Below are 16,015 nucleotides of genomic sequence, written 5' to 3'. Positions count from 1 at the left end.
CCTCAAATCAAGTTGGATGTAAAATTTGACTTGCCAAAATATTGTGGGGAGTTAAATGCCGAGAAACTAGATGATTGGATTCAGCAAGTAGAAGTCTACTGTAGAGTTCAAAACCTTGTAGACGATGTTGACAGAATTCAGTTAGCCACTCTTCGTTTAGGTGGTGTAGCCCTAACTTGGTGGGAGAGTAGGTCTCAGGATGAAACTTCACAACATGGTAAGTTTAGTTTGTCTTGGTCAGAATTTGTTACTGCTTTAAAAAAGCAATTCTACCCCCTAGGCCATATGCAACAGTTAATGATGAACTGGCAACATTTTAGGCAAGGGAAAGGTCAGTCTGTCCAGGATTACACCCATGAATTTCGCAAAAAGTCTATTTCATTAAATGTCCCATTGTATACCCAGGACACCTTACTCAAGTATATAGGTGGTCTTCATTCTTACCTAAGGCATTCTATTCTCGTCCTGAATCCTTGTAATTTGGATGAAGTATGTGTCCAAGCAACACATTTAGAATCAAGGGGTAAGGGCACTTTCATTGATAAGTTTGATAAAAAACCATCTAAGTCTAAGGAAAAGTCCAAAGGAAAAGGAAAGGGTAAAAAGATAGCAACAGTAACGAAAGAGGGTGAGAAACCCACATGCTCACATTGCAAGAAAGAAGGGCATGATGATTCTAAGTGCTGGAAGCTGCATCCTGAAAAGAGGCCAAAGCGATATGGTGGAAACAAAGGTAAACAAAAGACTGCTGCTTTAACTCAACAAGATCTTGGATCTGACTCCGAAGATGAGACAAAGATTGTTGCTACCAAGATTCAAGGTAAAGGAAAAGGTATATCTCTTTCATCAGCTCCAAGTTCTTCTAGCATAAGTGCAAGTACAAGTAAAGAATCTTCTCCTAAGAATGATAAGCAAAGGAATGAATTATTTCACATTCGAGTTGTTATCAAGCATAATAAGGTTGATACATTATTCGATACAAGTTCCCAAGTTAATATTATATCTGAGGAAGTTGTTAAAAAGCTTAACTTGACTACAACACCTCATCCAAAACCATACCCTCTTGGATGGGTTTGCAATGATGCACAGTTACAGGTAACTAAACAATGCAAGTTAAGATTTGCTATCACTGCAAACTTTGTAGATGAGGTAGAAGCTGATGTAGTCCCTTTAGATATATGTGGTCTCGTACTTGGGAGTCCCTATTTGTTTGATCGTCAAGCTATCTTTTATAGGGGGGAAAATAAATATCATTTGTTTAAAGACAAGATTGAATACATTGTACGAGCACATAAGGTTAAGACTAATCTGGCACTAGTTAATGCTGGTCAGATGAAAAGGTTAGTCAACTCTAGTAAGAATTTTGTGTTGATGCTTGTAAAAGCCAAAGAAGATGAAACATCTGAGGCATTTAAGGGATGTGATCCAAAACATAAGGCTGAAATAGTCAAAGTTGTTTCCGCTTACGATGACTTGTTTCAAGAACCGAAAGGATTGCCTCCTAAGAGAGAGATACAACATGAGATTCAGTTGCAGCAAGATGCACCACTTCCTAATATCGGCATGTACCATTTATCAGTCTTGCAGAATGAAGAAATCAAAAAGCAAGTTCAGGAGCTCGTTGAGAAAGGAGTTATCCATCCTAGTACTTATCCTTGTGGTTCTCCTATTGTGTTGGTTCCAAAGAAAGATGGGACTTGGAGAATGTGTATTGACTATAGGGCTTTGAACAAGATAACGGTAAAGAATAGGTACCCTCTTCCTAGAATTGATGATTTACTTGATTAGTTGAAACATGCAATCTATTTCACTAAGCTAGACTTACGTAGTGGATATCATCAAATAAGAATTGCAGAAAGTGATCTTTGGAAAACTACTTTTAAGACAAAACAGGGACTTTTTGAGTGGTTGGTCATGCCATTTCGGCTTTGTAATGCACCAGCTACATTTATGAGAGTCATGAATGATTTCTTCCGTACCTTTATAGATAATTTTGTCATAGTCTATTTAGATGATATTCTTGTATTCAGTAAGTCTTGGGATGATCATGTAATTCATGTAAAGAAAGTATTTGATATACTGAGAAAAGAAAAACTCTATGTAAAGATGTCAAAATGCGAATTTGCAAAGACATCTTTAGTGTACTTAGGCTATGTCGTAGGGAATGGTCAATTGAAAGTAAACCCTACAAAGGTCGAATGTATTGTAAAATGGCCTAAGCCAAGTACAGTTACTAAAGTCAGGAGTTTCTTAGGTGCAGTTAAATATTGGAGGAAGTTCATTGCAAACTTCTCTTACATTGCATCACCATTACATGCATTAACTAGTACTAAGGGAACTTTTCAGTGGGGAGGTCCACAACAAAAGGCTTTTGACACTTTAAAGGAAAAGTTGAGCATTGCACCAGTTCTGGCTTTACCAGATTTACATCAACCATTTGAGATCAAGATAGATGCGAGTGGGTTTTCCATGGGAGCTGTACTCATGCAAGGAGGTAAACCAGTCTGCTACCACTCTGAAACATTTTTAGGAGCAGTAAGTAACTATCCTACGTATGATAAAGAACTTTATGCTTTAGTTCAGAGTGTTAAAAAATGGAAACATTACTTAATGGGAAAGGAAACTGTAATCCACACTGATCACCAACCACTACAATATTTGCACTCACAATCTAAGTTGCAACAAAGTAGGCACTTTAGATGGATGGGTTTTCTACAATAGTTTCATTTGGTAATTAAGTATAAGAAGGGTTCCCATAATAAAGTAGCAGATATGTTGTCTAGACCTCCTATTCAGAATGCTTTGATAATCCTTCAAAATAGTTCTATGGTTCATGAAAGTTTTCAAGAACAATATGCTAATGATGAGAACTTTAAGGATATCTATGCAGCTTTAATCTAGGGTAAACATGCAGAAGAGAAAGATTACTATGTGCAGGATAATTTGTTGTACCACTTGGGAAAATTATGTATTCCTAGAAATGAACAAGCACATGTAATCCGTGAAGCACACACCTCATTGATTGCAGGACATTTTGGGGTAAGTAAGACATTAGCTCAATTGCAAAAATATTGTTATTGGCCTCGTATGCAGGAAACTATCACTAAGTATATAAAAGGATGTGTAATGTGTGCAACCAGCAAACCAAGTAATAGGAAATTGGATTTGTACACACCACTACCTGTACCATCCCGTCCATGGGAAAGTGTGTCTATGGACTTTGTGGGAGGTTTACCTATGTCTAGGAAGGGTCATGATTATTTGTATGTAGTAGTTGATCGATTCAGCAAAATGTGTGTTTTAATGTCTTGTAAAAAGCAAGTTACTGCTGAACTGACTACTCATTTGTACTTTCAAAATGTATGGGTTCATTTTGGGTTACCCACTTCTATTGTATCAGATCAAGATTCTCGATTCTTAGGGGAATTTTGGTCATCTTTATGGGGACTCATGGACACCAAGCTGAAGAAGAGTACAACCTTCCATCCGTAGACCGACGGACAGATAGAGGTAGTGAACAGGACAATTGTGCATCTACTTAGAGGCTACTGCAGCAAACATCCTAAGTTGTGGGATGAAAGTCTTCATTATGTGCAACATGCTTACAACCATGCGGCACACTCTTCTACAAAGAGGTCTCCTTTTGAGACTTGCTTCGGTTACTTGCCTAAGAAACCAATGGATTTTGCTTTTGGGAAGGACGATGTTGTAGATGGACGCCATGATGCAGAAAAGGCTTTAAAGTTCATCCAGAAGGTCCAACCAATCCATCAGGTAGTAGAAGCACAATTAGAGCAGAGCCAAGCAAAATACAAGGCTTGCCATGATAAGCATCGTATTGATCACCAATTCCAAGTTGGTGACAGAGTTTGGTTACATATCAGCAAGGAAAGAATGCAAGGTGAAGGAAGGAAGCTCAAGCCTATCAGGTATGGTCCTTTTGAAATCTTAGAGAAGATTGGTACCAATGCTTTCCGCCTTAATCTTCCTCCATACATGAAAATTTACTCAGTTGTCAATGTTGAGAATCTGAAGTTGTATGAGCCTCCAATGATCTTGGATGAAGATGTTAGTGTTCAGGTTCCATCAGTTGATGACCTTTCACTAGAGTACATGTCAGAATTGCCACAAGATGTCATCCTTGACAAGAATCTCAGAACTTCACGAAGAGGACCAGTTGAATACCTTCGAGTGGGATTGAAGGGGATGCATCCAAGCAAGGCAAGATGGATGGAGATTGGTAAAGTGAGGGAACTATACCCTCACCTTCTTTCTGAGTAATCCAAACTTTTGGAGGTCCGAAAGCTCTTCAGTGGGGAGGCTTGATCCAGGGGATGAAAATTACTCAAAAGTAAAATGTCCCCAATGCTCCAAGAATCAACATCATTACAAGTGTTCACAATTCTGACTCCAACAAAACTTGAACGATCAAATTGGAGTTCAAGTGCAAAAATTATGACTGGTCAAAATTTGGTCAAACTGGGACCAAAGGTCGTAAAAGGGTGAAAAAAATAATCATCTCAAAAGTATTGACAATGGATTCCAAATGAAAGAGCTCGTCAAAAGCTTTCCAATGGCATTCCTTTCATCAAGAACGGAGATCGGATATAAAAGTTATGATGGTTTCAAATTCCAGTAAAAGTATGGATTTTGATGACATCAACATGGCATCACGAAATCATAAAGAGAGGGAAAACATTCAAATTTGAATTAAATAGCTATTTAATTTGAATTAAAGGAATGAGATAATGGGAGTTGAACTCCTAACCATTGGCCTCCTAAAATTAAGGCCAACCAATGGGCTATTTATGGCATATGTAATATTAAGGGAAGAGTTGTTATCTATTCATAACAAATCCACCCAAGCTTATTTAACTAGGGGTATTTGTTGAAAACAAACCCTTAATTTTGGTGTCAAATCATATCCAAATAATGGTAAAAGGGGTAAATTTGAAATATGTAACCAAAATGGGGGATTTTGTTAGTTAATTGTTTTAGCCCATTTTTGGCTAAATTTGATGTATAAAATGGGGGTAGTAGGCTTTGGAAAGGCATCCAGGTGATGAGAAGGAGATTATGATTTTGGAGACTTGATGATTATTCCTGCACATTGGAGAGTAATGCTGTAATTGTGCTTGAAGGGAAGATCTTGAACACTTGTAATTGATTTTGGAGCAAATCGGATTGGTCCCTCTATTGGAGCAGGACCCGGAGATGTAGTCCGACCCACAGATGAACTCCGTTATCAATCATGTTTTGCCTTATGTCTCTCTACTCTCTTTCTTTTAGTCATTACCTTTTTATGCTTTGTTCATTTCAGCATTTAAGTTGTGTTAATTTGCTAATTAACGCTTTGAAATTTTACTTTATCAAATAATGTTAAGCATTCCTCTGTAATAGTCCTAGATCCTAATCAGATCATACCGGCACTTGAAGTTCACTCACTCGGCTTTAACTAGGAATCTATTTGGCACCTACTAGCTTTCTCGGCTCCCTCTCTCTAATGAACTTTAGTTAGGCTTTATAGATGTCTTAGCTAAAACCTTACATCTTTGATATGTTTCAATGTGCCTAGTGTCTATCATCAATGCACTTTTTCATCAATGGCTTAGCTGATCCTTCAGCTTCATTTCAACATCATAACTTCAACCTTTCTCTAGGTGTTCTAGTTACAGCTTATTGATTGCCTCCTCCTTGTCAATCAACCACTTGATATTATTTGGATCACTAAAGCAATTGTCATTCCTGCAAGTAGCAGGTTTGACATAAATGATAAAACAATGATTGAGAATATTCTTTACTTGTTCCATATGATCATTCCAAGATTTTCCTCATGATCTTTTCAATCATTTCCAACATTCCCTAGTTAACATATCTATTATATTGTACTGATATGTTTTTGGATTCGATTGTGTTAAGTTTTTTACCATCAGTACAATATAATGGATTGTGGAAATTTGTTCTCTTTAATATCTATTATAATTGTGTATTTACATCTTATTATGATTTCTTTTTACTTTGGTTGAATAGTTAAGATTATTTAAGGAGGATAAATTTTTTAATTGTTGGATAACTAATTCACCCCCCTCCCTCTTAGTTATCTTGGTGGACTATTATTTCTAATAGAAAGGATATCCCACCCAAACCCCTCCCATGTGTCTTGGTTAACAAAAGGCTTGTTGGTCTGATTTTTACATGATAAATTTTCCCAATCTAGATATAAAAAATTAGGTTTGAGTCCATTGTTAGAGGATAGGGTTTCTAGTCTTAGTCTTGAAATTTTATTACCCTTAGAAAAACCTTTGTCCAACCCCAGGTCTTGCTTATTTTTGAATTTATCCCTATGAAAAATCTTTTAAAAGGTGTGAATATCTCTTTCTCACATAAAATTTTGTTGTGTTGAGTATCTTTTTCAAAATCTTTTCCACTATTTGATCTTGGTTAGATACACAATTGTCACATCATCGTTATAAAAAAATCCAAGGTTTCTTACTATAAAAACATAGCAACCATCAAAAATTGAGTTGTGGTATAGTAAAGTGAAATTTGGCATTAGAAATGTGCATTGATTTGCACAAGTTTTGGTCATGTGTTCTATCTATAGTTGTCAGTGTCAGAAAGGATGCACGTGGAGCAAGTTGCAAGTGGTGTCATAGGAACTCAGATTTTTTAGTGAGTCACTATGTCATGACCAAAAAATCTATGCACCTTGCCGATAGTGATGTAGCGACTAAAAGGAAAATGATCAAAGAAAAAACCTTTTAAAATTGATAGTGACTGTAGAATTCCCACATAATATCATAAATGTGCACATTCACTATTCTAACAATGGTACTAATTGGTATGATTATGATTGACATGTCATCTTTTTTCCATCACCGAAATATAGTTCTCACTGAAGGTCACTATCATGACTGGGAAATCATTGTGCCTCATTGGTAACAACATAGCAATTGGCCAGATAATACAAAGGAAATCGCTCTTTTGAAATGGGTGGTGATTATGAAGATCCCAAGAAAGATATTCTAGAAAGTTTACTTTTATTTCTATGTCAGTCATATTGATTATTCTTACCATGTGTGATGTTTTTTTTCTGGCATCAGGTCTTAATGGATCACCTAAAGTCACTATGTTGTGACTGAAAAGTTAATGGCTTTTGCCGGTAGTGATGTAGGGACCCATCAAAATATCATAAAGTAGCAACAACTCCAGAAGGTGGGCCCAAATAGATGGTATGTCAGAAGTGATTCATATTCCTAGGACATAGTGGCATCCTACTAAGATCATATGCACTGAAAACTCTAAATCTGCTGGAGGTCACTATGTTGCAATCGAAAAAGCTTTGCACTTCACTAGTAGTGATATAGTGAATCACATGAAAATAAGAAACACAGTGACGCCCAGAAGACATGATGTCACAATGTGTATTAAAGAGTAATATATATGCTAGTGTGTCAGTATAGTTTAGTGTCATCAAGAATGCTCACCCAATTCCAAATCAGATGGCATAAGAACAACAAGGATCATTGGATCAAAGGTAGATCAATGATCATTGCCAAGTCATTCAACATGACTTGGTGACTAAGGGACCCATTATAGTTTATATGGTTGAAGTGCAAGTTTCTTGCCATTAGATCAAGTAAGATCTACAACTATTGCATAGTCACTATGGAGAAGTGCTCAAAGTTTAAGGGTAGCGACATAGCAAGAAAGGCTAATGGGTAGTGGACCCACCATTTTGTATTAAAGATTGAATTAATTTTCCTCCACTCAATCAAAGCGAGATCAATGGTTTTTTCTATCTCACATAGGTGATGTGCTCACTCTTTATGTATAGTAAGATAGCGACACAGTGACATGTGTCCTCAAAGACTAGTGGGTCCTATTTGAAGTGCCAACTAAGAAAGAAGGCATACATGAAGACTTTTCATTGGTTTGACTACTAACATGTCAAGTAGAAGATGATTCATCCCTATTTTCACTTCTAGATTGTAGGATTTTCTAAAGATCAATGGTGCAAATTTTAAAAAGGAAAGTGATGCCACTCTATTTTTACCATATAGTTCATTTGTGAGGTATGAAGGCTTTGTGTGCAAGAATAAATAGAGTATATTCCAAAATATTGCACCATTTTCATCTTACACGAACAAAATTTCAAGCTTTCTAAGTAGGTAAAGATTATTGAGAACATTATGCGAAGCTTGGTTGGATCGTCAAGCAATTTCTTCATTGTTTCCAAAAGGTTGCAAAAAATTTAAAAAAAGAACGATAAAAAGATCAAGTAAGTCCCTATATACTATAATCTTTGTACCATTTCAATTTCTATGAATTATAGGAAAGATGCCTCCAAAGAAAGAGGTTTTTGAGCAAGTGAATTATATGGATAGAAATGTTCAAGATGACTTGTTAGAGTTACTCCTAGAATCCACCACTAAGACTATGCAAGTTAAGAAATTAACTTCCTTAAACCCTGGGCTAAAAATTGCAAATGGCCTATATGATAAGGGGAACTTAGTTAGGGATGCAATAACTTCTTAGACTAGTCTTTCTTTTTTTAAGAAATGGTTTTGAGAGAGGAATTTTTTTGCCTCACATGCCAATGTTTGAAACTTTGATTTAGGGAAATTAGTGGTTCCAACTGTCTTCATGGACTATGATTTTCTTGAAGCCATTGCAAAGAATTATGACCAAGCCATTAGAGTAGTAAGAAGAACTGATGGTGTACCTTTGGTTACAATTAGTCTTGAGGAAGTTAGAGAAGTATTTCACCTAGAGCCATTGATAGATTACCATGTTCCAATTAAATTGCAGGAATTAGAAAATGAATATAGGGAAAAGAAGGATGTGACTAGTGGAGGTGAACTAAGGGCACATATTGGCACAATTGGAACCTTGCAAATAATCATTGTAGCCAACAGGGAACCCTTTAAAAAGGATCTTTTCATTTCCTAGGCTATAGAAATATACAGGACTCTATGTCGAGTTTTTGGTGAGGACGAACAAAATGTCATGCCTAACAGTCTTATGTACATGATGGTTCAAATTACTTCCTTTGGTGTAGATGTTATTTTTGATTTTGCCTCTTATTTGGCTAAAGAAATTCATACTAGAATGGTAGGAATTACAAAGGGGAGTGTAGAGAAGACTTTTGGCCATTATTATTTTTTGATGCATATGTTTTTGTTTAAAGGAGTGACATGTTTTGGTAATGAAATGGAGTTGAATAGAGAGTAGGATGGAGAAGCACTACCAGTCCAGTTATGGAGTATAGATATGACCTATGATGCAAAAAATGCTAGCTTTGTCAAGTTTGATAGCTATTTTACTTCCAAGTTGAGATGCCTCATATTGAGTGACAATCCTAGAATCCCTAAGGCATCGATGAGTATTATTAGGCCTTTGGATAACCTTATTGGTTTGAAGGTTTCATGCAATTAGGGAGATATCATCCCATACTTTTTTTCTACTAGTATTATAATTCATGGCTTTAAAGGAAGCCCTCATGTGTTGCCCTACCAAGTACCTTTAAAGGTGGGAATGGCTAAAGTTTTATGGAAGTTAGGAGGATTGGAAGAAATGTATTCGTTGAAAAGGTAGCTGGGGTCAATTTTCCCTACTTGTACTATGGCCCATCAATTTGTAACTACTAAAGGGGGCTAGCTCTTTTTACATAAAATTTTAAATTAGTACAAAATAGGTATTTCCCATCCCAGTTTTTGTGATATTAAGGTATTTTATAATTTTACCTTGAGGCATAGAATTAAATTGGGAAAGGTAAAATTTGATGCATAGTATCTAGAGGACATCATAATAAATGAGTTCTCATTGCAAGAATAGGAAACCAAAAAGGAAAAATGGAGAGTTTACTCTAGGGTGTTGGAATTCATTCATTGTTTTAATAAGGGTTATAGTCCTCTAGATAATGCTACTATAGAGGGAGACAAAATAAATAAGCTCATGAATACTTTCCCTGAGATAATGGAAGCTATGAATGAGAAGAAATAATTCTTTATTGATTCATACCCAGATAAGGCCAGAGAGTTCATGAGGAGGTTCTCTTTCACTCCTAATGTAGGAGCTATTCATTTGATTATTAAAAAGAGGCTAGGCTATACCATAATTCAAAATAAAAGGTCCAGTGTGGATAAGGGCAAATGAACAATTGGACCCACTTGTGCTATCCTAGAAGAGAGACTCAATGAGCCTTCTCCCAAGAGGTAGAGAATAATAAAGGAATAGGGTCCTCATGTTGAGGAGTATTCACCTAATCAATCCCCTTTGTGGACTAGAGAGGAGTAGCTCACTACAAAGTAGATTGAGCAAATAGGGTCACAAGGAGGTGTGTTTATCACTTAGGCAGAATTGGATGAGGGAAACCCTTAAGAGTCTCCTGTGCCAAGCCTTGAATTGATAGTGGCATATTACAAAGGTAGGGAATTGGATCCTATAATAGATCAAGCTTGTCATCAATTTTTATTAGATAATAGTTTTGTTAAATCTAGAGCTTTCCACCAATTTACATGGAGGGATAATATGAGAAAATTTGAAGATAGGTGTAATAAATTGAGAACACAACACCCAAAAATGGATGAAATTGCCTTGCAAAATTAGGTAAAGGAGGAAATGATGAAAGAATTTTAGAGTATAAGCCCTGGGGAGGGAAGACAACTAGTAAAAGCATCAAATATTTTGTTGCTACCAAATTGGGACATAGCCAATACTTTGGTTTTGAATTCTATTTATAATAAGCTGGATTTGCAAGACCAAAATAAAGAGGAATTCTAGGGCATTGCATTCAGTGAAGACCAGGCTACCTTAGTAATTTGGCCATTGAGGAGAGGATCAAGAGCCACCTCATCATAACCAGATGAGTCTGGATAGATGGGAAATATCATTGTAAGAAGAGTAGCTGATACATCTCCTATGTAGGCTACACACTAGGGTGTAGATACATCTCATTTTGTTTTGGCCACTACTGAAAAGGAAGAGAAGGCAATGTTTCAATTGCAAAGTAAATATGAAACAATTTTGGAAGCATACAATAAAGAGGTCCAGAAGAGGATCAAGTTAGAAAATAAGGTAATGCAAGGTCTACCAGGAAAAGAATAACATATCATCACCCTCCAATGGAGCCTTTTAAATCCACTCCACTTATAGAACTACTAGATACACCACAAAGGCCACAATACTACACTATTGAAGATTTTGAAGAGGAAAAGAGCAAGTTGTGGGCACTACATGTAGAGATAAATGTACAATATGAAGACAAACTAAGAAAATCTCTAATGTATCTATTAAATAAAATTGAATGGCCATTGTTTTATGATTAGTTGTCAAAGGTAATAAGTATATGGGAAGAATTGGAAGTGCATGATGAGGCTCTAGAGCCTATTGTCAATAAGTGGGGAAAGAAAAAGAAAGAAATTACCTTTTTCTGTTACTCTGTTATAAAGTCTTCCCATGACCTTATTAAAAAGACATATGATATTGCTAATGATTTGATGTTAGCTTTTTCCAATAGAAGGGTTGCTTTGCAACTAAAGGTTGTTTCTTACTTGAGCAAGTATAAGAATCAGAGATTTGATTTATTTCCTTATGCCTTACATAGAAAGAATAAACTAAATAATAAAGATGAATGGGTCAAGGAATTAGATGACCTATTTTTTTTGAGAATTGTTAGAAGTTGTAATCTTTCCTTGGTGTGTTTATAAACCAAGGTTAGAAATCTTTTCTTTATTGTTGTAATATATTAGGATATAAGACAAGGTATCCTAATATATTTCTTTTTTGTCCTCTTTCCACTACATCTTATTTTTTCATCTAGTGGAATATGTGAGGACAAATATATATTGTAATTTCTAATTTTAGATTATTCCTCCTTAAGAGGAATCTCACACTTGGCCTCACACACTTATGAATGGTGGCATTCATAGACATGGGAGTTACATTCCAACTCCTCTCTCTCATCTCTATTTAAGAGATGACCCTCTTCTCTCATTTAACAATGAGGTTTCTTCCTCTTCTCAATTATTGTATGAGCAATTGCTCTCTTGCTCTTTCTCTTTTCCTTCTTAGGCTTTTCATGCCTCATTCATAATGTCACAAGGGGTTTCCTTTGCTTTCCCATTTCCAAATATCTTGTCTCATGGTGTTGGAGCTTGAAGCTTTCTCTCTCCTATTTTATGGTAATATCTTTTCATGCATTTACTCACTTAGATTCTTTCTTGGTTTTGCTTATTTACAGATTTCTTTTTCCATTTCTAACATGGTATCAGAGCAGTTTAATCTTTGTTTTGAGTGTTTGCATGAAGGTACGATTTGAAGGAGACTCTTGAGAGAGATTTCACTAATTTCTTCTTTAATCTTCTTAAGATAGAAGAAATTGAATTTTTTTTTAGATTTGGCTAGTTTACCGCCAAACCCGATTAACTTTTGTGTGCTCTAATTTGTGTAGGTTATTTCTTATTTTATATTAGTTTTTCATCTAACCCCCTTTGGCAGGCTTGGTGCCAAAACGTTTTCCTATCTAGATATCAATTTTTTTACTCTTGTTAATAGCAGATCAAAACATTTCTTTATGCTTCTATAAAACAAAGGAATTGTTCATTTTTTTTCAGTTTGAGTCATTTGGAGCTCTCTTTAAGAAATCGCTCTTTTTCTAAATCATTCTTAAATTTTGTAAAATGGAAGTCTTTGGATGGACTTATGCTATTGCTGAATTTCTGCATGTACGTAACTGTTACTGGAATTGCTGGACGGGCACTCAACAAGGCCATTGATCATTATTATGTTTCTGGACCCAGAAGCAGCATTCCAGTGGGGTTTTTTTTCTCACCATTGTTTTTTCCCCCATGGGAAATAAGGCCACTGATTTTATGGTCATCTTCTCTCTATTGTTGGAGCTGTGGGAGCAACTTCATGTCTGTCAGGGCTTTACCATCTTTGAATGTGGATAGCAGAGAGCTTGGCTTCAAGTGCTTCTTCTGCCATGTAAATGGATCTCCTTGCATGCTGATCCCATGAAAAGAAGTGTAAGAGCCCAAGAATATGCATGCCTAAAACCATATTCAGACATCACATTAGTTGGTTCACCCTTTCCTTCCTTATATATCCAGATATTCGTTGTTCACTTTCACTCAGATTATCCAATGCTTGGACTTTTAGACTTTCGGATAGGAGACCTTGAAGGGCTCCTACTCTTATTTCTCTTGTGTCACCTTTCAGATGGTGAACAACTTTTATGCCTTCTATGAGAAGGTGAAGGACTTCTGTGCCTCCACTTTGATGTTATGCTAACCTTGTGTGCTCCATCTTTTTCACGTAATGGCTGCTTACCACAAAATTTTCATAGAGTGATGATTGTGTTAGTTGTTCATGTAACTGGTAGAATTTTTTTTTTTGGAGTTTTTCTTCATAGACAATCAAATAGTAAAGCTTAATCTGCTTTTGCAAGCTTTCTAGCATTTGTTGTGATTTCACTAAAAATATTGCAATGCGGCATACACCCAGGCATCAAGTACATAGGCTCTGAATTGACTTTCAAGTTCATCTGATTTAGCTGCATGTAAATAATATTTATGCCATGCATCTTTATTGTTTAGTTGACAAAACCAAATGGTGACTGATTCCTGCTACCTCCTTCACCATATTGTTCATTCCATTTTCTAAGTTCATTCATGCTCTCAGCATCGTAAGCAACTGATGCACCAACCTTGCTTTTTGCCTCAATAAATTCATCTAAAGTAAGGATCTATAGAGAACTTGATGGGTTTGTTTGTCCTCTAGCCTTTTTCTCTTCTTCCAAAAGTTCTTGGATAGGCCTGTATGCTGCTGCTACGCATAGGTTCTTTAAATGTGCACCAGCTTCGGTTGCAAGTGCTTTCAACCCGAGCCGCACATGGGGCTGGGTGCCAGAGCTCTCGTAGATGATGGTGGAGTGCTCCTTATCGCGTAGGTCAATCACACGAACAGACCCATCGACTCTCACTGAGGCAAAGACACCCACACCGCCCCAAGCAATGTCGTAGACTTCCTTGTTGTGCGTGATGAGCTGCGTGTCCACCATGCCCTTGTCGATGTCCCAGATGGTGCAGGTCATGTCAATGTTGGATGTCTTGATGCGCTTGGGTTCTGCCTCGTTCCAGTCAAAAGATGTGAGCGGTTCAATCCCTGGTCCTCCGAGACAACGGAGACCACCGATATCAGGCATCATCTGCCACAGCACAAAACACCCAGTCTCTGTGCCTTTCACTGAGCTTTTCATCATCTTGCTCTCACTTTTGCACTCTTTCACCACCATTTTCACCCTCCCCATTGTGTACGAGCTCTTGATCGCATTCTGAAGCTTCGCGCACCCAGTTGTCGCAATGTACTGGTGTACAATGTATTGCGTAGAGGACGCTTCCTGTCCAAATCAAAACAATAATGCACATGTCTTTGGTGGAGATTTTGGGAAGAGGGGCAACAGAGAGGGCAACAGGACCGAGAGGGAAGGCAAGAAGCTAGTTATAATCGATCCTTCCTATGTCTGCATTGAGTGGATCAGCATGCTTTCCCGACAAGTAAAACTTGAAGCTGGAAAAGCTCCCCAGTTTTATAGAAATGTATTCATCACTGTCATCGGAGAAGTGATGTAGGAACTCTTGCCACTCCAGAGCCTTCATATCCTTAAATAGAGCCAACTCTTCTTCTTCCTCCTCTTCTTCCCTGTCTTCTCTAGATGAACTCGTACTTCTCTCCTCACTACACTCATCGTCTTCTTCCATCATATTTGACTCCATTGATCTCTAATCACTCCATGAACGACCTTGGATGTTGTACTTGGTTCATGTGAAAATCGATCAAACTTGTGTGTCATTTTTTTTTGGTTGAATCGATTGAAGTTCACGTTCATCCTTGACTTGAAAGCTAAGGAAGCTAAATAGATCAGAAATATGTAAAGCCAGGCTGCAACTTGCAAAAGGTTGGTAAATAGACGTGCTCTATGAGCTTTAAACATTTAACTTCTAATGATGGACATGACCGACGAAGGAATAATCATCCTGACATCGACCTCGCTCATGTACAAAAACCCTCGATCGTTTCTCATGAATCTGTAGTCGTGAGCCAGGGCGAAAATGAATCCAGCTGTGCAAGCGTGGCCACAGATGGCTGCAATCAACGGCAATTTTATACTCATGATGGATGTTTACAAGAGCTCCACAAATTTGTTCCCCACGGCCCGGGATCGAGTCTCCTTGAGATCCATTTGAGATCGAGGCCGTTGGAAAAGTATTTGCCATCATTTGTTACAATGATCACAGAGGCTTTGTGAGCATTTTGATTGACATAGGTGATTGCAGAAATAATGGAGCCCATGAATTTAGGGTTGAATCGATGCTCTCCATCGCCTGTCATCCTCAGGATGAATACATTCTTTTGCAAATCCTCGCTCCACATATCTTTATCTTGATTATTGTCGCTCAAATTTTTGTTACCAAACCCCTGCAAATGCTTTCATATTTGCCTAAATCTGATACCTCTGCCACAAATTCTGAACCCATCATTACGTTAGCTAGGAATCTTCTGCCATGGCTACACATCTTCTGGGTAGCAGAACTTTCATTCCAGCTATGACTGTCTCTTACTATTCTTGGAGTTCTTTACAATTTTTTTTATATTAAAGCCACCATTACTAATCTTTGGTGTAGGTCCTTTTCTAAATTATGAATAGTCAATGGCTGCTTGTTTTTATTCTAACAGTATTTATATTTTTGATCAAGCATCAAGTTAAGTACCTCAAGTCTATTTCTTTTAGAATAAGTATTTATGTTTCATCAATAATTTGGCTTCTTGTGAGCTAGATATGACCTTGTTTCATTGAAGGATTTCATATTTTATGTATATTTATTCAAGCATATATGGGGGCCCACATATATGCCCAGATAAATATATAATTTATGCCTATAATGATTCAGAAATTAATATATACCTTTGCAAAATGAATTTAATACTCATGTTTACCCTCAATGGAGTT

General features: G+C 36.9%; 1 pseudogene; it reads right to left on the bottom strand.

Annotated features, from left to right (window-relative positions):
* Nucleotides 1–14,998: 14,998 nt before the first annotated feature.
* LOC149540840 (enoyl-CoA delta isomerase 1, peroxisomal pseudogene) lies at nt 14,999–15,396 on the bottom strand (annotated as a pseudogene).
* Between the last annotated feature and the right edge of the window lie 619 nt (nt 15,397–16,015).

Source organism: Cupressus sempervirens, chromosome 9 (genome assembly GCF_028749045.1).
Source record: "Cupressus sempervirens isolate cs-2001-9-10 chromosome 9, ASM2874904v1, whole genome shotgun sequence".
In the NCBI taxonomy this organism is placed as follows: domain Eukaryota; kingdom Viridiplantae; phylum Streptophyta; class Pinopsida; order Cupressales; family Cupressaceae; genus Cupressus; species Cupressus sempervirens.
This window is presented reverse-complemented; position numbering and strand designations above follow the sequence as displayed.